A 21,847-nucleotide genomic window follows, 5' to 3' on the forward strand; every position below is an offset into this window, starting at 1 on the left:
GAAAACAAAAATGTAACAAAAGAATATAGGTTACCACACTGAATTATGCATAGTAATGCTTAAGGTACAACCCATTATGAGGTTGTGCCAGTGGAATCCCGTCATAATCCATTAACTCATAGGCTCCTTTTGCTAACACTCACTTAACAATATAGGGGCCCATCCATAAAGACTTGAATTTACCTTCTCCTATTTTATCAGATTCTTGGTCATAAAGCAAGACCAAGTCACCTTCTGAGAAGACATAGGGTTTGACATTCTTGTCGAACTGTGCCTTGACTCGTTTCTTATGGGCTTCGTTGGCCAAAGTGGCATCACGATGGGTTTCATCCAATTGGATTAGTTCCAAGAAACGAGCCTCCTCTTCTGAAGTTCCAGGGAGAAGGTCGATTGCAAGTTTGAGGGACGAGATTTCACACTGAACTGGTAAGATTGCTTCTAGGCCATACACCCGTTGGAAAGGTGTAAACCCGGTCGCATTCCTTACCAATGTTCGGTATGCCCACAAGGCTAAGTATAGGATCAGGTGCCAACTCCTCTTGTGGACTCCAATCATCCTTTGCAGCATGCGCTTCAGGACCTTGTTGATTGCTTCAACTTGTCCGTTGGCCTGCGGGTAGTATGGAGTAGAGCTGTCGTGGGACAACCCTAATTTGGTAGCTAATTCGACCATCATGTGATTGCAAAAATGTGATCCATGATCTGTGACTATAGCCTGTGGAACGCCGAATCTGGCGACTACATGATTAAAAAAGAAAAGGGCAGTTGTTTCACCAGTGTTATCTAATGTAGGCATCGCCTGAGCCCATTTGGTAAAATAGTCCACTACGACTATGATATACCCATGCCCCCAAGTCGAGGTGGGGTTACATGTCATGAAATCGATGCCCCATTTGGCAAATGGCCCAACAACAACTATTGGTTGCAGAGGTGCGGGTGGTCTTCTAGTTTTGCTATCGAAAATTTGACAGGCATGGCAACTTCTGACTGCGGTTATGCAATATTTGAACATTGTTGGCCAGAAGTATCCTGCTCGTAAAAAATTTTGCGTCGTAGCGTAACCGGATTGATGCCCCCCACACGTGCCTGAATGGCAATCATTCAAGACTTTTTCGACCTCCTCATGGGTGAGGCATCTCCTCAGAACTGTATCGACACCATGACGGTAAAGTGTATCACCGACGATCATGTAGTCTTTTGATTGGTATCGAATACATTTTTGTTCGAAACGGGAGGTATTAGGCCTATATTTTTGGGTTTGGAGATAAATGATTATATCTCAATACCACGGATTGCTTGAAGATATCAGAAACAAAGATTCATCCACGATTGTTTCTTTGGATGTTTCATCGTTGGATGATGATGGGAGATCACATAATAATTCTACGAAAACCAGGGCTTTCTTTGACTTGGATTTTACAAATTCCAGATCAAACTCTTGTAAAATTGCTATCCATTTTGAATATTTTCCCCCCAGCAACTGTCGCGATAATATATAAGTCATGGGGTTGCAATCTGACAGAATGGTAGCTTTTCGAAAGACGACATAGTGTCGAAATCTCTGTATTGCTTGAAAAGCTACGAGCGCTAGCTTTTCAACATAACAATATTTGCTTTCTGTATCATTTAAGTTCTTACTCAAATAATATATAGGATGTTCAATTCCGTTGTCTTCTTGAACTAAAACCATTGCAATGGTTGTATCCGCTGCAGCTAGATACAGGTTAAAGTCTTTTTGATAATCAGGAGCGTACATTAATGATGCTTTCATTAGGGATTCTTTGAAAGCATCAAAGGAAGCTTGCGCAACCTGATCCCAGACGAAGGGGACTTCTTTTTTCAATAGACATGTATAACCTTTAGCAAGTTCGGCGTAATTTGGAATGAACCTCCTTAGAAAGTTTTCTTTCCCTTGGAGTTTCTGAATCTGAAGCAAATTTGAAGGTGGAGGCAAATTAATGATTGCCTGAACCTTACATGGGTCGAGACGAATCCCATCCTTTGAGACTACAAAGCCAAGTAAACGACCAGAACTGACATAGAACACACATTTGTGTGGATTGAGTTGTATCTTGTAGTGTTGGCAACGTAGAAATATCGCTCTTAAATGCTGCGGATGATCAGTCCGTTTTCGCGAATGAGCCGGAAGGTCGTCGAGATATAGTTGAACGATGTTTTTGATGTCATGGAAGGCATAATTCATTTCTCTCTGAAATGTTGCCACTGTGTTCTTTAAACCAAAGGGTAATTTTCAATATGCGAATGTGCCCCACGGACAAATAAATGTAGTCTTTGACTGGTCCTGTGGGCGGATATTTCTTTGATTATACTCAGAGAATCCATCCATAAATGAAAAGATTTCACATCCGGCACATTCATCAATTATCTGGTCAATGAAGGGTGTAGGGTAGTTATCTTTTGGACAAGCTTGATTTACATCCCTATAATCAAGGCACACTCTAATCGTTCCTTGTTTTTTCATAACAGGAACAATGTTCGATACCTAATCGGTTAGAGGAACTGGGTAAATGAAACCAGCATGGAGAAGTTTTTTAACTTCTGCCTTGATGGCAGCGGCTTTCTTGGGGTGCACCTGCCTTAGCCGTTGTCGCACTAGTTTGACATCTGGATACATCTTAATTTCGTGTTCAACGATACTCGAGTCAATGCCTGGCATTTCATTATATGACCAAGTAAAGACATCTCTGAATTCACGAAAAAGAGCGTTATATATTTCCAGTTCTGAAGGAGAACAACATTTGCCAACATAAATATTCTCTAAAACATCTATTTTGGTTGAGATATTTACGGCGATAGTCTCTTCAATGTTGGACAAGTTTCTCTCGGAATCCACCGTGTTTACAGTATTTGATAGGAAATCAAAAACTGAGGGATGATAAAGGTCATCATGAGTATCTTCTTCACAATCTGGAAGAAAGGAATGATGGTGGTAATCTTCGCATGGTGCCCCTTCAATTACCATTGATTGAAAAATTCCTTCGTCGGTGTAATGCACTCGCGACCAAGGATCTGAAGGGGTCCCATATTCCTTAGACCTATCTATCCAAACGCTTGGTGAGCGTTGATTTGGGTTTGCCTCCCATGCTAGGAACATTGATTGCTACAATATTTCCATTGGGCTTGGAGGAAATACCCTTGTATGATCCATGTTTATATCGTTTTCTGAGATCTTTTTAATCGAAGATATCATATTGCAGGTTCCTACTGATGCTACATCCACCAGATTTATTGGAGGTGGAAGGGCAAAAGTTCCCATTAATATAGGGTCTTTTAGTAGGCCTACTCTGATATTTTGAAGCGAATGAGGGCTTCCATGGATCATTGGAATGCTTCCCGTGACCTGAGAACCATTGGGGAGGAAAGTTTGTTGATCGACGATTGTAATCCCTCCTTGAAAGGGAAATGCAATCTTCCTAAAATAGGTTGACACAATAGCATCCATAGCATATATCCATGGTCTTCCCAGTAGGATGTTGTAATCGAGGTTTTCATCGATTACTTCAACATCTATTTCTACTATTTTCCCTCCCAGTTCAACTTGCAAGTTACTTAGAATACCACATGGGGTATATTTGCGTCTGTCAAATGCTTTTAATGTCGTCAAAGATAGTGACAAGGTTGGAGATCCTAAAGTTTTCCAGCAACTCATCGACATAATACATGTAGATGCCCCCTCATCAATAATTGTTCGATGAACAATTTTCTTGAGGGATTTCACTTGAATGAGGAAAGCTAGTTGAGTTGGTAACTGACGATTGTATCCTTTATGATTAAATGACACAAGATTGGAATCCTTTGGGTCTATCCCACCGATGGCTGATAATAAAGCCTGCTTTTGGGATGGGAAATTTTGCAGTACCTCAAGTGTCGACATAGCGGATGGCGATTGGGCCAGATCTTCCACTATATTATAATGTTGTGCCGCTCTAGCACGAGGATTAAATTTCGACTTGCGTACTACTCCCTTTGGCGGTTTTATTGTCAGCTCAGGAATGATGGGCGGTGCAACTTCTGTCGAAGTTGTTGTCGAACTACTAGGTTGACCTTTATCCTTGTTGTTCGACAGCTGTGGATTCCCGTAATTTGTTCCTTGTCGATATCAAAGCATCATTTTTTTGTTTGGAAACCGACAACATCAGCACTTGAGACGGGGAAGCATTTCCACTGTCAACCAGATTTGTCCCTGGGTTCGGAAACGGATCAGTTAATACTGCCGAGGTTTCTGAATTCTTGAAGAATTTTTTAAGCTTAGCTCTATGTTGACAATCTGATGTCCAATGATCCTCATCACATATAAAGCATGGATTTTTTGGTTTCCTATTTCCAGGATGGTTTGTAGAAGATTTTTCAGGTGATGATTCCTCCTGTTTCTTCTTCTTCCCTTTGGTTTTCTTCTTGCCTCCTAGTTGCTTGGTTTCTTTGCCTTTATCTGTCGAGATGGCATTTACTTCCGAGGCAAGAAGTTCTTCTTTTGCATTTTGACTGGAAATCTTACGGGCCTTTTTAGATGTAGCCTTTTTCGATCTCGTGTCTGTTGCGCCAATCATGCCATCGCCGGCATGAGAGTCAATATTTGATTTAGGGGGAGGAGGGACCGAGAACTACGGTCTAGGAGCGTCATGTATTTTATCGTAGAGCGTGCCAGACTGAGTGTAAATCAAGTCTAAATATTGTGCATGAGCGATAACTTGCTCTTCGGTGATGACTCCCCCTTTTGCCACATCTTCCATGATGGAAGGTAATAATGACTTAATAAACCATTCAGCTAAAAGTTGATCAGGAACGTACGTTTTTACCATTCTACGACGACGTCGCCACTTGTGTATATGATCGGATATGTGAGTGGCCGTTGTTTGTTTGAAAATGGTAAGAAGTTTTGTTCCCGTTTTGTACCTTATCGGTAACTGAAAATGGGTTAAAAAGGTTGTGGCTAGGGTACTGAAGTTGTCAAACGAAGCTCTGGGTAATTTGATATACCATTTTGCTGCCAGACCAGTTAACGTCCTCTGAAAAAGGCGAAGCCTAATCGAATCATCATTTAGGGTGTTTGATGAACACCACAGATGAAAGGTCATCACATGATTCAACAGATCTTCACTCGGATTTCCATTAAATTTAGGAATACCTTATGGAAGTTTATGCGGAATCGCTGGCCACCAAGGGGCGTAAGCAATTGGATCATTTGTTAACCGATTTAAATCTGGTAACTCTAAAGTTGCCACGAAGGGTAACTGTTGGTTCAGGTTAGGTGAAGCATATCCAGGATAAGATGGAATCACCTAAGCAGTGGGTCGTTGCATACCAGCATAATGCATTTGATGTTGGTAACTTTGGTAAGGTTGGTGGGCATAACCATTGTAGAATGGTTGATTTTGATCGTTTTGAATATACAGCTGTCCACTGTTTGTAAAGATTTTTTGCTCAGATCCTTGGTATACTTGTTGGAATTGCGGTTGTTAGTATTGTACCAGCCATGGTTGTGAAGCCATGTGTTGTTGCCCGATACTAACTGTTTGACCAAGATGAGGGGTAATTGTACCCGTTTGGGCCTGTTTCATTCCACCAGTCGGCAATTGTGGTTGAGTCGCCGGGTCAAGAGGCTATTGCATTACAACCTGAGAAACATGAGGTTGGCATACAACAGACAGTGCTTGTACTTGCGACACCGTCACAATAGCTGGCGTAGTTGGTATATTTGACATAGGTAAACATTGTTGCATTGAATATACAACTCTTGGTTGTTGAGGTAGTATCGGTACCCAACCACTGGATGTAATTCCAGCATAACCTGAATTTTGTTGTGAACTCTCGTATGGTTGTCCTACTAGAGGTGACAATGAAAGGGTATACTTCCCCCCATACGATGGTAATCCGGTACTTAAAGGAATGGTTTTCCCTTGAGGACCGGACTGCCCAAATTGACATCCTGAAAGATCAATTTGTTGAGACTCAACATAAGAGTTTCTGGATACTATTCTGGATGAACAAACAGGAACGGACCATACTGTCGAAATAGCCCCTGAGTGGGCCCCTTATAGTGACTGAGAGCTAGTTGGGACAGATCGTATATCGGTGAACATTGTTGGAGTGATAGCAGGAAGTTCTGTCGTCGCTGTGTCGGATGACACAGTCCTAGATGGCGACGGTTGTTTGGACATTTCTAGTCTATCCAAAAGATTACCTAGCGATTCTACAGGAGCTTTCGCTAGTGGTAGACTAATTTCTGATGAAGAAGGATATAGAGTTATCCCAACTCCAAATTGCGACGGAGTACTAGATGAAGGATCCTCCACAATCTCTTCTATAGCAATCAGACCAGGTGGAAGAGGTAGACCGTCAGGTCCGTAAAATATTTCTGGTGCCGAAGAAGGTATGGAATCTACAGCGACAGATGTTTGGGGAATAACACTCTCTGAACCGGTTGTAGATGAAACTGGTTCAGTAACACAAGTGTTTACTTTCAAACTAGGATCAGAGCTACTGTCCCTTGGTGGCTGCTGAACTTCTTCTGTAAAGGCAGGGATACTAGAAATGTTTGGAGTAACCGGAGTCTCCGATGTTGTTGGAACACTTGTTCTAACTTTACCAGGAGATTTGGAACCGGTTAAACGAGTTCGCTTTGTCCGTAATAGTTTCAATTCCGGAGACAAAGACGGTTGACTCATAAGCCTCCGCGAATGACGGGGTTTCAGTTGACTTTTTTCCACGATTGCGGATTACTTAATCAACCAAAAATAAAGGGGAAGTATGTTTTCAAATTAGATGGATTTTATATGCTTTGACACAACTTGTTTTTTCAATTTTTGAGAGTCGAGAAAAAACAAAATATGACTCTAGTCGCCTTCGATTTTTAATGAGCCTGAAGTGACAAGTGCTCAGATGGACCTTTTCCATTAAGGAGTCTGATAAGGAATGAAAGGGACTGCTCTGGAAATCTAGACAGAGGGATTACCAAACCAATCGCAAAACTGCAGAATACTTTTTACGGTACGGCAGTCAATCTTTCGAATGCTGTGTTCAGTGCATTGCAATCGATAGGGTGGCAGACACGGCTTCCTATGGATAAAGGATTAAGCCTATTGTGGTCTCCCAAAATATACTCGACGGTACGTGGGAGCACAAGTCCGTACTGGCACTTATCATCTCAAAGTGGAGAAATCACCCAACCAACAGTGAGAACAACAGTTACCAGGCTTTACGACGCCGGAATACGTCTCTAGCCTAGACTTCTAGATGTTGTGCGTTAGGTTCCAAAGCGTTGTTAGATTCATTAAATTTATTTTATAGTTGATCTTGATTAAGAAATTTTCCTTTCAGGTTCACCGCGTGATGTAGATGCACAATTCCTAAAATGAAATCTAAGATGATAAACAGGCGTTTTATCTTCTTTGTGCAATGAAAATCCTAGCTAATAAGGAAATAGAGACAATATTCTTTCAACAAAGAGCAAAGAGAACACACTATATGCACCGTCCTAAATCAAACCAATCAAACAGTCTAAATGCAAATGCACATGCATGTATTTGTTTTCAGCCTTCTTAATATGTGAATGATAAAAGAAAGCTAATGCGCAAATCTGAATTATTTTTCAAAGCGATAATTACTAACAAGTTTCTTTTCAAAATCAAAATGAAGAAAATGACGACACTTTACGATTTGGAAATGAAAACTTGCTTTCGACACTAGAAAAACTACTAATTCAGATCAAATACAATAGTAACAGGGTAATCGACTATCAAGAACAATCAAATTCTCTTCTATGGCTGAAAATGACACTTGCGACACTTTCAAATCAAGAAACGACAGTACAATTACGTTACTTCTTTGTAAGGGAGAACTGAAAATGACTCAACAAATACATAAAAACATTTACAGTTCTTTGCAAAATGGAGGCGGAATAACAGCAAGGAAAGGGGTTTCAAACAAAGGTGTACTGACTACAGGCGGCAAAACTCCTAAATAGATCTAAAAAGAGTGAACACAGAAACCAAAATTTAGAAACAATGCATAGTCTGATCAGCGCACCTGTAACACAGTGAATTTGAAATGCAGCGCACCTACTACACTTGGGAAGTGCGCTGAATTTGAGATTCACAGAACAGACAGTGCACTGGGCCAAGGACGAGACTTTGATTGGGTTCCGGGTCATAGTTTGCAGTTCAGTTCAGGGATTTTGGCCGAGCAAGTGGTAATCAGTAAATCAATCACAAGGGTAGATCCAAGGAGGTTACTAGAGCCACCACAAGGGCAATTAGAGAGTTTGTAAATCAGTTGTTTAATTCATAAGCAAAACCCAGAGATTGACTGAAGCGGCATTTATCTACTTTGCATTTGCATAGAAATGCAGTTCGAAGGCTACTTGGCTCAACTTCAAGCTCCATCTGTAAGTTTATAAAGTAAACAAATGTAGATAAACAAACAACCTAGTCGCTCCCCAGTGGAGTCGCCATTTTGTTAGAAGGAAAAGTGTCTATGCAGAACTACTAATCACACTGTTACACTAAAATTTGTCACCATGACTATTTGCAGTTAGTATGGCTCCATCAACTGTCATACTATCCTCCTTGGCAAGCCCCATACCTCTGCTCTCTATGTCAAACTCCAAGAAAGAGAGAAAGTCATTAAAAATCTATATATCTCTGGGTACGCAGTTTCTCTTAGCCTTACCTGCGTGTACGCACCCCAAGTTCACAATACCTGCGTACTTGTACGCTCTGTCTATAAAGCAATGGGTGCGTACTCCTGTAAAGGTCAAAAGGCGCAAGTTTCACTCCCAAAAAGTTACTTGTGGTCATTTCTAGAGCATTCTAGAAACTTGTTTGACGTTTATGAAGCACCTCCAGATGGTTCATGTATCCCTACCAAAGAGGAACTTATCCCATCAAGAGGGGAGCTATCCCATCCAAAGAGGGGCTTATCCCATTGATGGTGGACCTGAATAACTTCCTCTAGAGCACTATAAATACAGGCATTGGGCCAGAGGGAGGGGAGGTTGAAAGCTGAACATTCCTAAGGGTAGATGCTGCTGGAATTAGGACTCCCTTGTAAAGCTTGAGAGGAGAGATTCCCATCCTTTCCTAGCCTTATTTGAGAGTGGGTGAGCTGATCAAAGTAAAGGAAAACTCTTGCTGGACCCTAGGAGGGACTTGCACAACACCAAGGCTCAGGTTGTAATGGTTCCTTTTGTTACCTTTTAATACAAATGAACTTATTTTTCTAAACAGATTGTTATTCATGGTTTGTTTCATATACCCCTTGGTCTATATGATAGATATGTATTGTTTTATGAGTTTATCAGGTGCTATTTAATCTTTTGGCTTGTTAGTGAATGCAGGTTTCGAAGAGAAGGAGGAGCTCATCCGGATCGGTGAGGCTGCACTACTACAAAGCGTTGGACTAAAGGTATGTTAAGGATCCCCTGATTACTTGTATTTGCGATGCATGTTTAGAGAAAGGTAGGATTTATTTGTTTTGTTTGTCACTAGAAAGCTTTTGCTTCTAGGGAGGTCGGTTGTGTCCGCACTAACGACTCTTTCTGCATGACACGCACTAAGGCGGGTAGCTACCTTAGAAACAAACAAAGTAAAACTACTGTCGTTTTCCTTTATGAAAGATAGATGAGAGAATAATAAAGAAGACCAACCTCTGTCTTGCGCTTGGTTCCTTGTTCAATTCCTCTCCATCCTGATAGTCCTTTGCTACTTGCTTTCTTGTATACCTAGCTTCACAGAGTACTTTTAGAATCAAAGCAACATAACACTATACGAGAACATGGATCTATTATCTGTTGGCATTATGAGACAAGTGTTGTCCTTGATGGCAACTCACACAGATGGTAGATCATATTGCAACAGGTCAGTAGCAAAGAATTGATGATCAGACTACAAAGAATGAAGAAAGAAGAATATACACGCAGATTCACTATATACCAAGTAGGGTATACACGCAGGTTCAATATATACCAAGTCGCGTATACGCAGGTTCGCTATATACCAAGTAGGGTATACAAGCAGGTTCACTATATACCAAGTCGCGTATACTTAGGTCCATTATATACCAAGTAGGGTATACACGCAGTTTTATGCACAGAAAAGCGCGTACATGTCAGAAAGCTTACTTTTGGTCTGTGGTAGTTAGTCCTCAGTATTTGAACCTATGGTTTTGGACCATGGTATCTCAACAAGTGTGTTGATCCCAAGTATTGGGCTCTTGGTATTGATTTATTACGGTTTTGGACCGTGGTATTGAGCAAGGCCTAAGACTATAAAAGGAGAAGAAGATCATTAGGCAAGGGCATCCGAAAGGTCTTGAATATCTGAGGAAGTATGAGATCCAGTATGCAGGCTATGGGTTGATGATGCATTTCTTGATCTGAGCTAAGGAGGGATCTCACCGGTGGATGGAGAACAAGATCTAAGGATAGATCGGGATCAAATGGTTGAGTTCATTGTAGTAGCGTATACCTTTTGAGCTATGATATTTGTAGTTATAGGTGGTTGAAGGGTTCTGATGACAGTTTAAAGGTGTCAGTATTCTGCATATCTTGTTTGGCTGATTGTGTTTAGCTTCAGTATTGATGGATGAGAACTAATATTGGATCGGGATCATAATGACTCATATTTATGAGATCTGATGGACCAGATCTGGGTGCTAACAAATATATTATCCTTGTATATGTCATGATCTGGTTATGTCTGAAGTCAGGAAGTGCAGCAAAGTTATGAATAAGTGATTAATGACATATACGCGGGTTCATCTTGATGAAGTTGCATATACACGCAGGTTTGGCACTTCCAAGTAGCGTATGCAGTCTGATGCATGATTTTAATGGTACCGTTGGTTCTGATTGTTATTGCAGAGTTCTGCTCTGTGTTCTGGTGACTGTGTTGTTGACAGGGTTTCAATGTTTCAGTGATTCAGAGATTGATGAGGCTAGTATTGATTGTTTTGCGCTTCAATGATATTTATGGGTCCAGTATGAAAATTTGATGAAACGTGGCCTTCAGATTATAGTGTTGTGCTTCAGGAGTATCCAGTCTGAAAATGTATGAAACGTGGTACCTAGAGGAGAGAAGATTGTAGGTCAGCGCCTACGTACTAGTATCTTAGCTAGTACAAGAGCAAAGGGGGTTGGAGCTCCCTTCTAGGAGAGTATGGAGAACGAGAGAAGGTTGTAGCCTTCTGCAGGTTGTAGCTTGCGTGCTAGTAAAGGACTGCACCAGTACTTTGTAAAAGATGTTTCTTAATAAAGGAAGATAGAAACGAATTGCAGTAGGTGGTTTTCACCTACATTGGGTTTCCACCTTATATCATGGTGTTCATGTGTGTTGCTTATGTGTGTTGATCTATCTGTTTTACTGCTACTGTTGACTGTTAATATGGCTAATAATGTTCTGATGCATCCATTGAAGATCACATAACAGAATCATGAGTTTAATGGTTATACGCTAGTTGCAATAGTCACAGTCGTGTATATACGCAGGTACACTTAACTGAAGTAGTGTATATGAATCTGAGTATGAAAATGAAAAAGTTTTATTGATTAGATAATACTGATTCACCCCCCCCCCTCAGTATTATTTCCAACAATTAGTATCAGAGCCAGGTCCTTTTGGTAGAAGCTTGATCGCTTGAAGGAGATCCGTGGAACTATGGGAAAGAAGCTTAAGAAGAAAGCTCCTAAGAAGAAGAAGACATCTCAGAAGAACTATGACAGTGGGAGAATCGATTGGGGGTTAGGTATAAGAAGCTCTTCAGAATCAGAATCAGATTAAGAATCATTTCAGAATGAAGATGAAATATCAGGTATGAATTTGCTATCCTCTGACGCTCCAGCTATCTATCCATTTGGAAAAGATGGAAGTGATAATGAAACAACTGAATGTGCTCTTATGGGTGAGGAAGAAGGATATCAAATAGAGGTAGAATTTAAAAGGCTGACAAAAAAAATTAGTGAACAAGAGACACTTCTGAACATAAAGGATGGTGCCCTCGAAGAAGCTGTTACTAGACTAAAGAGCCAACGAGAGTTATTCAAGGACAAATATCGAAAGTTACAGGATGAAGTAACATCTCTAAGAAATGAAGTCATTGAAAAGAACACAACAATCAAGGAGCTTAGAGGTCGATCCAGTTATTATGAAAGTCTTGAAGCTACGACCCTCTCGCTAAAGGAAGAACTTGAAGAAACAAAGAAGCAGAATAAAGATCTACTCCAAGCTATTGAAAAACAGGAAAACGAAGTTATCAGCTTAAAATCTCAACTGTAATGTGCCTTCAGAATTCGTCAAATGCAGCAGAATGTGAATGAAGAACAAGAAAAGGAGATTCTCAAACTAAGGCATCAGTTGGAAGAAGGAAGGAAAGCAAAAGAAGACATGAAGAAGCAATGTCTAGAAAAGGAAGAACAACTTCAAGTTGAGGTAAATATCTTGAAAGGTAAATTAGAAGAAAAGGATAAACTATTACGATTTCAAGATAGTACTAAAGCCTTGGATGATATTCTTAGTAGTCAAAGGTCTCCTGCTATCAAGACTGGTCTTGGTTTTCATGAATCTGTTGAAGGTGAATCTAGTTCACAAGGTGAGGCAAGGAACTCTAAAGAGAAATCTAAAATGATCAACAAGGAGATGAACGGTCAACCCCATCAACAATCAAGGAAAGAGACTCCTCAAAGAAAATATTTTACTCCTATGAAAAATGTTGAATGTTATGTATGTCATAATTTTGGACATGTTGCAGCTAGATGTGGAAGAAGAAGGGATCAAGACCATCATGTAGAAAGATCATCACATTCAAGGTACTTTAATGGATATTGTTTTTCTTGCAATATGTTTGGTCACAAAGCTACTGATTGTTACAGGAGGAACATGAAACATGTAAGGTGTTATGCATGTAACAAGCTTGGACATATAGCAAAGGAATGCAGGAACAAAGTACGAACATCACACCAAAAGGAGAAAACATCATCACACTTGAAGATATGGAAGAAGAAGGAAGTACAGTCAGAAAGATGTGGCACAACACAATATACGCAGACACAGCACAGCACAGACATAACAGACTCAGAGGGAGCTGAAAGTATAAAACTTCAGTATCCTGAATCTCATACGCAAGTTTCATAAAGGGAAGTCGCGTATATACGCGAGTTAGACATTGCAAAGTCGCGTATGTGTCAGTCTGAGGAAAAGCAGTGGGGACAGGCTCAGAAAAAGGATCTAATATGATTCAGTCCATTATTTGCTCTATTGGTTAATAGTAACAGTCTACTGAGGATGTGTGGAAATGTTTTGATACTTGTAAGATTTCTAGAAGTGTCTTGATCCTAACTTGATGATGATGATGTCTTGATGCTTATTGCTGATATATGCATCTAACAGATGGCACAAGTTGAGGGGGAGCATATGTCTTTAATAATGCATTGTTGGCATTATGGATTAATAGTCCCTGGTAATGATACTTATATGTCTAAATGATACATCTTGCTATGATGTGGTTGTGAGTTGTCTATGATAAACTCTCATATGATTCTTGAAGTTACATAATAGATGTTCAGATCAAATTCATGGTTGATTCTTTGATGATGCATATATGGTGCTTACATGGTGATCTTCATAAGGATAAGGAGAAGTACAAAGCTTGAATACACATCTTCCTCACTTGATGATGAGTCACTCATATACTGCTGTTGTCATATGCATAAATATCATACAGTTATGATGCAGGCACTCATGTGGATAAGGATTGTTGTTGTTGATGATATCAAGAAGTTTTGTCAAAAGAGCTTAAGCTCAAGATACATAGTGTTGATACATGGATGACTACTTAAAGTCGCTTTGTTGGAGACATGATGATGAGTTCGCATCTATATGATGATAGGTTGATACTTACATATGTTGATTGATGCAGATGTTCCCAAGTAATGATACTTGGATCACGTAGAGCTGGATGTTGATGAAATGGCTATGGTGGTTTCACACATGATATAATGTGAATGACTCTGAATTCTGTTCAAAGGGATGAATTGATGCAGACATACCTTGTTATAGGTTGATGACTTACAGGACATTTACAGGTTGGTGATCTGGAATTAGTTGTACGCGAGTTTCACAAGGAGTATCCGCATATATACGCAAGTTTCTGTGGATACAGTCGCGTATATGTTGGTTTGAATAAAAATCAGTAGGCAAAACTCAGAATGAGAAGATTCTGATATGGGTCTGACAGAGACCATCTGGCACAGGTTCAGGGGGAGCAAATAATCTTCCAATGATGCATTGTTGGCATTATCTTAGAAGCTTTTGGTTCTAGTTCATAGTTGTTGTTGGTTCAGGTGGATCAGCTGCAGAAAGGAGAACAGAAGGAGAACATGATATATACAATGATTGTCAAAAGCTGCTGATAGTAGTTATTGGTCATTTGCATAAGTCTTGATATTTCGTCTCTATGTCATGTATATTATTTTATCAAGGTCATGTAACGGCCTATTTTGGTTTCCCCACTATGCCTGGGATGATTGATGTGATTGGTTGTCATATGTAAATTTCTAATGTATCCCCACTTGGTTGGGTGGAGGATCCCCACTTGGTTGGGTGATGGTTGTATGTATTGAGTCTTTTGGTGATAGGAAGGTCTTTTATAATGTATATGGTTCTTCTTGAAGAAAATCTTTTTGCAGATCTTGCCTTCAGTCAGGAAGAGCATGAACAGCAAACTTCAACAGTACAGAGACTTGGCATGTACTCAGGAGGAGCATGGACAGATTGGTACACTTTGGCATATACAAAGGGGGAGCACATTTGGAGATTTCAGCAGGTACTCAGGGGGAGTATGGATAGCATAATGTTTATCAAGGAAAGAAAATATCTTGGTCCGCCCTTTGCCCTTGATGTCAAAGGGGGAGAGTGATTTGGTGTTGTTACCATCAAGTCCAAAGGGGGAGATTGTTGGCATTATGATGCATGTGTTGTACTTGATGGCAACCGTCTCATAGAAGAACATCTCACTTACATTTAACTAGATCAATCTACAGATGTGACTAAATGCATGGGATGCAGGACAGCTCAAAGGAATAAGAAGATCAAGCTCTAAGTGTGACAAGTTAGCTTTGCCATCAAGTCCAAAGGGGGAGATTTTTGGCATTATGAGACAAGTTTTGTCCTTGATGGCAACTCACACAGATGGTAGATCATAGTGCAACAGGTCAGTAGCAAAGAATTGATGATTAGACTACAAAGAATGAAGAAAGAAGAGTATACATGCAGATTCACTATATACCAAGTAGGGTATACATGCAGGTTCACTATATACCAAGTCACGTATATGCAGGTTCGCTATATACCAAGTAGGGTATACAAGCAGGTTCACTATATACCAAGTCGCGTATATGCAGGTTCGCTATATACCAAGTAGGGTATACACGCAGTTTTATGCACAGAAAAGCGCGTACATGTCTAAAAGCTTACTTTTGGTCCGTGGTAGTTAGTCCTCGGTATTTGAACCTATGGTTTTGGACCATGGTATCTCAACAAGTGTGTTGATCCCAAGAATTGGGCTCTTGGTATTGATTTATTACGGTTTTGGACCATGGTATTGAGCAAGGCCTAAGACTATAAGAGGAGAAGAAGATCATTAGGTAAGGGCATCCGAAAAGTCTTGAATATCTGAGGATGTATGAGATCCAATATGCAGGCTATGGGTTGATGATGCATTGCTTGATCTGAGCTAAGGAGGGATCTCACCGGTGGATGGAGAACAAGATCTAAGGATAGATCAGGATCAAATGGTTGAGTTCATTGTAGTAGCGTATACCTTTTGAGCTATGATATTTTCAGTTATAGGTGGTTGAAGGGTTCTGATGACAGTTTAAAGGTGTCAGTATTCTGCATATCTTGTTTGGCTGATTGTGTTTAGCTTCAGTATTGATGGATGAGAACTAATATTGGATCAGGATCATAATGACTCATATTTATGAGATCTGATGGACCAGATCTGGGTGCTAACAAATATATTATCCTTGTATATGTCATGATCTGGTTATGTCTGAAGTCAGGAAGTGCAGCAAAGTTATGAATAAGTGATTAATGACATATACGCGGGTTCATCTTGATGAAGTTGCGTATACACGTAGGTTCGGCACTTCCAAGTAGCGTATGCAGTCTGATGCATGATTTTAATGGTACAGTTGGTTCTGATTGTTATTACAGAGTTCTACTCTATGCTCTGGTGACTGTGTTGTTGACAGGGTTTCAGTGATTCAGTGATTCAGAGATTGATGAGGCTAGTATTAATTGTTTTGTGCTTCAATGATATTTATGGGTCCAGTATGAAAATTTGATGAAACGTGGCCTTCAGATTATAGTGTTGTGCTTCAGGAGTATCCAGTCTGAAAATGTATGAAACGTGGTACCTGGAGGAGAGAATATTGTAGGTCGGCGCCTACGTACTAGTATCTTAGCTAGTACAAGAGCAAAGGGGGTTGGAGCTCCCTTCCAGGAGAGTTTGGAGAACGAGAGAAGGTTGTAGCCTTCTGCAGGTTGTAGCCTGCGTGCTGGTAAAGGACTGCACCAGTACATTGTAAAAGATGTTTCTTAATAAAGGAAGATAGAAACGAATTGCAGTAGGTGGTTTTCACCCACATTGGGTTTCCACCTTATATCATGGTGTTCATGTGTGTTGCTTATGTGTGTTGATATATCTATTTGCTACTGTTGACTGTTAATATGGCTAATAATGTTCTGATGCATCCATTGAAGATCACATAACATAATCATGAGTTTAATGGTTATACGCTAGTTGCAATAGTCACAGTCGTGTATATACGCAGGTACACTTAACTGAAGTAGCGTATATGAATCTGAGTATGAAAATGAAAAAGTTTTATTGATTAGATAATACTGATTCACCCCCCCTCCCTCTCAGTATTATTTCCAACATTATCATAAACAATCTAGGATCAGATGTAAATTGACCTTACAAATGCACAAAACATAAATTACACAAGAGTATGGAGGAAAACTTGAATAGCTTTATTGATAATCAAGAAAGAGCCAAGAGAGTTACAACCAGTTGTTCTGACCCAGCATCATCCTCTCAACAAGTAAGCCCTTCTTCACCTCATGCAAAGCTTAGATCACCCAACATTATGATGTTGCCTCAAGAAACCAACAGAAATTCGTTACAAGATGCAAAATTCCAGCCTTTGGATCTCTAGGATGAGGGATCCATATATAGATGTCTGTAAGGGAGATGAGTCAGCTTGTGATTTAATTAGTGTCTTCCCTCTGATATTTCTTGCTTCAACTTGGAGATTGATGATCTCTTACTCATCCTTGGTCAAATTCAGAGAGGCAAGTGTCACAGGAGAAGTTTCTGGAAGATTCCATGCTTCTCCACCTCACGGATTGACACTGCCATTTGTCTCTTCTCACCCATCGCATCCCATAGAAGGGATTTTTGAAATGCAACGCACCCACTGTGTGTATTTAGGTGAGATGCAACACACTTTGCCTACGGAGCAGGTGAAATGATCTAGTTTTGATCAGTTCTGAGTAGTTTTTCATGGAGAACTTCTGGGAGAAGTTGTAATTAGTTGACCTTGTTCCTTTAGGGGTTGGAACAACACTTTTAGGGACTTAGGAGCCCTTGGTTTCTGGACATTTTATGCTTGGGATTGTAGTGCCCAAAAATGTCTATAACACCCAGTCCCACAATTGAAGATGTAACCAACGACCAACCTTCTAATGAAAAACATTCCACTTCAATTCCCCTCAAGGAAATAGTGGAACAATCTCCATAAATTATATTATAAAATCCAATTAAAAAGACTCCAAATTCTAGAAAAGAAGAAAAAATTGCTCTAAACCCTATTTCTAAGATTTCAAATGTTCAAACATACAAACCCCCTCTGCCTTTCAATTTTGGAGCAGAGGTGGCCAAACATAAAATCTCAATCCCTTTAACAGAACGGGTTAAAAATGAAACTTCCAGATCTCAAATAATCAAATGTTTAAAGTTCGTTGAAAATGAAGACTCTATTAACCTATTTGATGATCAACCTGAGTTAATTTTCAGTCCTGATGTTAATGGAAAACCAGTGGAAGGAGGGATACCACCCTTCTACATTATCCTTAACATCCACAATAAAATCCTACATAATTCCATGCTAGACGCTAGGGCTTCACACAATCTTATGCCTAAATTAGTTATGGAGAAGCTAAACTTGGATATCACTAGACCCTACAAAGACCTGTTTTCATTTGATTCAAGCCAAGTTATGTGCCTAGGACTTATAAAGTATTGTGTGTTTCCCTAGTGTAGTACCCTGCCAAGACCATTCTTATGGACATAGTGGTTGTTGATGTACCACCTAAGTATGGTATGTTGTTGTCTAGATCAAGGGTGCCAAACTCCAGGGATCTCTACAACTTGACATGTCATATTCTACCATATCAATCTTTGGACATCCTAAGAAACTATATAGAGAGACTCTGATGAAGTATGTAGTGATTACCCAGGAGAGGCCTCAAAACTTTCCTATATATTCAATGCATTCTGATATTGATTCTTTCATTCTTTACAATGCTGAATCTAACCAAGAAAATACTTCAAACAACATCATGGCAAAACCAAAAGAAATTATAGTAACAGAAGAAAATAAAAGTGTTCAAATTCACGAGATTTCAGATAATAAATATTACCTAGATACTTTAGTCAAAGAATATTTTATTCCCCTAGACAGTAAGAATTATGAACATGAAATTCTATGGCATCTTGAATTCGATGGGTCAGTAAACAAACTAGGTGCAGGAGTAGGAGTATGGATTTCCAACTTAGAAATTTATCATTCAAAGGGCCACGCCTACAGATTGAACTTTAAATGTACAAACAACATGGCTGAATATGAAGCACTTCTGTTAGGTATGAAATTGGTCAAAATGTTAGGAGCCATAAGAGTCTCTATTATGGGAGATTCAGAGTTGGTAATAAAACCAATTAATGTTGTTTATATGACTAGGGATCCTAGGTTAGGATTTTATAGAGGAACAGCTGTAGAAATACTAAATACTTTTTTAGAAACCAAGCTTGCTATTATTCCAAGAAATTCAATATGCAAGCTCACAGTTTAGCAATGTTTGCTAGTACTTGCAAGTTGCCATTTCAGCCCAACCATCAGTACACTACTGAGGTTAGGCACAAACCTGCTATTCGTGACAACTTAAAGAACTAGCAAGTATTCGATAATGATTAACAAATTAACAATTTTCTAACTTTAGATGATGAATTTATAAATAGCAACATAGATATAGCTATAGCATTAGATTTTGATCACACTGATGAAGTAGAAACTAACAAAGTAGAAGATGAAAAGATAGATAATTTCCATCCCACAAAGTTTACAAAATCAGATATTTGAAACCTAAAACAAATGGAAATTGATGAAGCAATCGATGAAGAATCTGAAGTCATCAATCTTAAAGGTAATTTTTCTCCCAAAGGATTAACTCCTTTGGAGGACTTATTTGATTCAAACGATGTCCCTAAAAAACTAAAAATGGAACCTTTAAAATCAGACATTGAGGAATGTAACATAGGCTCTGAAGAAGATCCCAAAATGATAAAACTTTCAAAGTCTTTACCCCCAAATGAAAAAGTGAAATACATAGAACTGTTAAAGGAATTCCATGACATTTTTGCTTGGACTTATGAGGACCTTAAGTCCTATGATACCTGTTAGCGCTTGAAATTTCACCTCAGGCTGAGAAAGGTAAACCCCAAGGCTACATCAAACCATTCAGCCTCGTAGCTAGCCCTACGGGGCAGGAGAAGGCTCTCTCCGGTCAATCTCGGTAGATCTTGAATGGGATGAGATGACCAACAAGGTAACACTGATATTAGGCTAGTAAACTGATTAAAAAGGTTGATTTGGGATTTTTAGGGTTTTTGGTGGCAATTTGAGGAATTGCAATTTTGGGTGCAGGGATTGGACACAGTTTCTGCAGGGGGTTCCTTGGGGCGAGGTAGGAGACAGCGTTGATGCCTTTAAATGAAATGAATGGTCAGGAATGAAATATGAGGAGCTAAAGAGAGCAAACAATCACTTTAAATTCTCTTTAGACAGAAGAAAACATTGAAATTAAACAAATTTAAAAGCAGAGCATGGCTAGCATGAATTCATACTTTAACACTTCATTTGTTTAATGTGCAGCAGTAAAGGAAAGGAAATGATTCACATAAACACACTTACAAGAACATTGAGAAACACATCATCAACACATGAATCCACAAGAATCCCAAAGAGGACTGCAAAACCCTGGTCTTCCTTAGCCAAAAATTGCAGAGATACAGTGAAAATATACAATGATAACTTCTCCCTCAAGAGTCCAACCTTCCAACCCCTGAAAATGATTAAGAAAATACATAATATAGGAAAGCCAACCTCTTCCCTTGCCTCTAGGGGTCTAGATCATCCTTCTAGGAGCTGTTTCAACTAATTCTAAACTGAGCACTAAAATCTAGGCAGTCAAAACAACTTGCCTCTATAAGCTAGGAAACTAATCCATTCATTAAATATTTACCCTTGACATGAATGAATCTTCTAGAAGTGTTAAACAAGAGTAAAAGTGTCTTAGAGTTACAATAATTACATCAAAGATAATCATCTTCAACCCCAAAAAGTCAAACCAAGTCAAACTGTGCTTTTCCGAGCTGTACAGTGAAATCTGGCAAAGTTTGCTCAACGGGTCGCGCCCCCCTGCTCAACGGGTCGCGCACTTTGGAGCGATGTTTGAGGCACTTCCCGGTGTCAGAATCAGGTGCAGGATAGCTCGTTGGAAAGGTTTTTGAGTCTAATTTCCAACCCAACTATAATTTTTGAATTTGGAGTTCATTTTCCCTATCAAAAGTCAATTCTCCCAAGACAGCTTTCTGCAGTTCAAAAAAGTGGCAGAAAGTCAAATTTTGCATGTATTTTGACCTTCTGGAGGCCCAAAACTCCATAAAAACTCAAGTCCATCCATGGGCATATGTAAATTTGCATGAAAAATCTAGAAATGCTGAGTTTTTGCAAAAAGGAGCTGCCATGACAAAGGGTCTCACCAGGGGTGAGACCCGTTGAGGAGCCAAAACCTGTAAATTTCCAAAAAATGCCAAAATTACCCAAAATTCTCAAACAATTTTTGGGATTTGAGCTGTGGCTAGGCTATTGAGTGCCATGATCTTTGAGCGAAGCCTCAGCCAAGATATGGAGGGGATCGGGCCTCTTTCTCGTTTTTTGTGCCTTGGTCAAACTCCTTGGATCCGACGATTGTAATTTTGGAATTTCTCTAAACCCATGACACCTGTGCAAACAGTGAAGGAGGTTTTTCTTCTTTGGCATGTTATGGACAAAAACCTCTCTCAGTTTTCCAAAATTCATCTTTTATTGCTCTAAAACATCATTTGAGTGCGACTTGTCCCGATGTGTGAAACAAGGAATTTTGTCGAAATGGAGCGAAATGAAGGGAATAGGGGGCTTCTAAATTCTTGGGGAAATTTTTGGGAGTGGGGAGGGATGTTAGGAAGCAGGGGAAAGTGGAATCTTAGAGATTGAGCGAGGGGAAGGAGTCCAAAAGGGCAAAACACAGGCCAAACCTAGAAAATTGCCAGATTGTAGCTAGAAACTAGGGTTTGTGCAAAAATGAGGAATTTGGCGGATCTAAGGGATGGGAAGTGTTTGATAAGGTACTTTAAGGATAGGGGAAGGTGTATGAACATCAGGATACAATTTTTTCCGATGATTTGACCGTACAAGAGATATTTCCGTCAAAACCCTAGGAGAGGGAAATGA

Source organism: Pinus tabuliformis, chromosome 7 (assembly GCF_031772625.1).
Source record: "Pinus tabuliformis cultivar Carrire ecotype Pingquan chromosome 7, CPIR1, whole genome shotgun sequence".
NCBI classification, from domain to species: Eukaryota; Viridiplantae; Streptophyta; class Pinopsida; order Pinales; family Pinaceae; genus Pinus; species Pinus tabuliformis.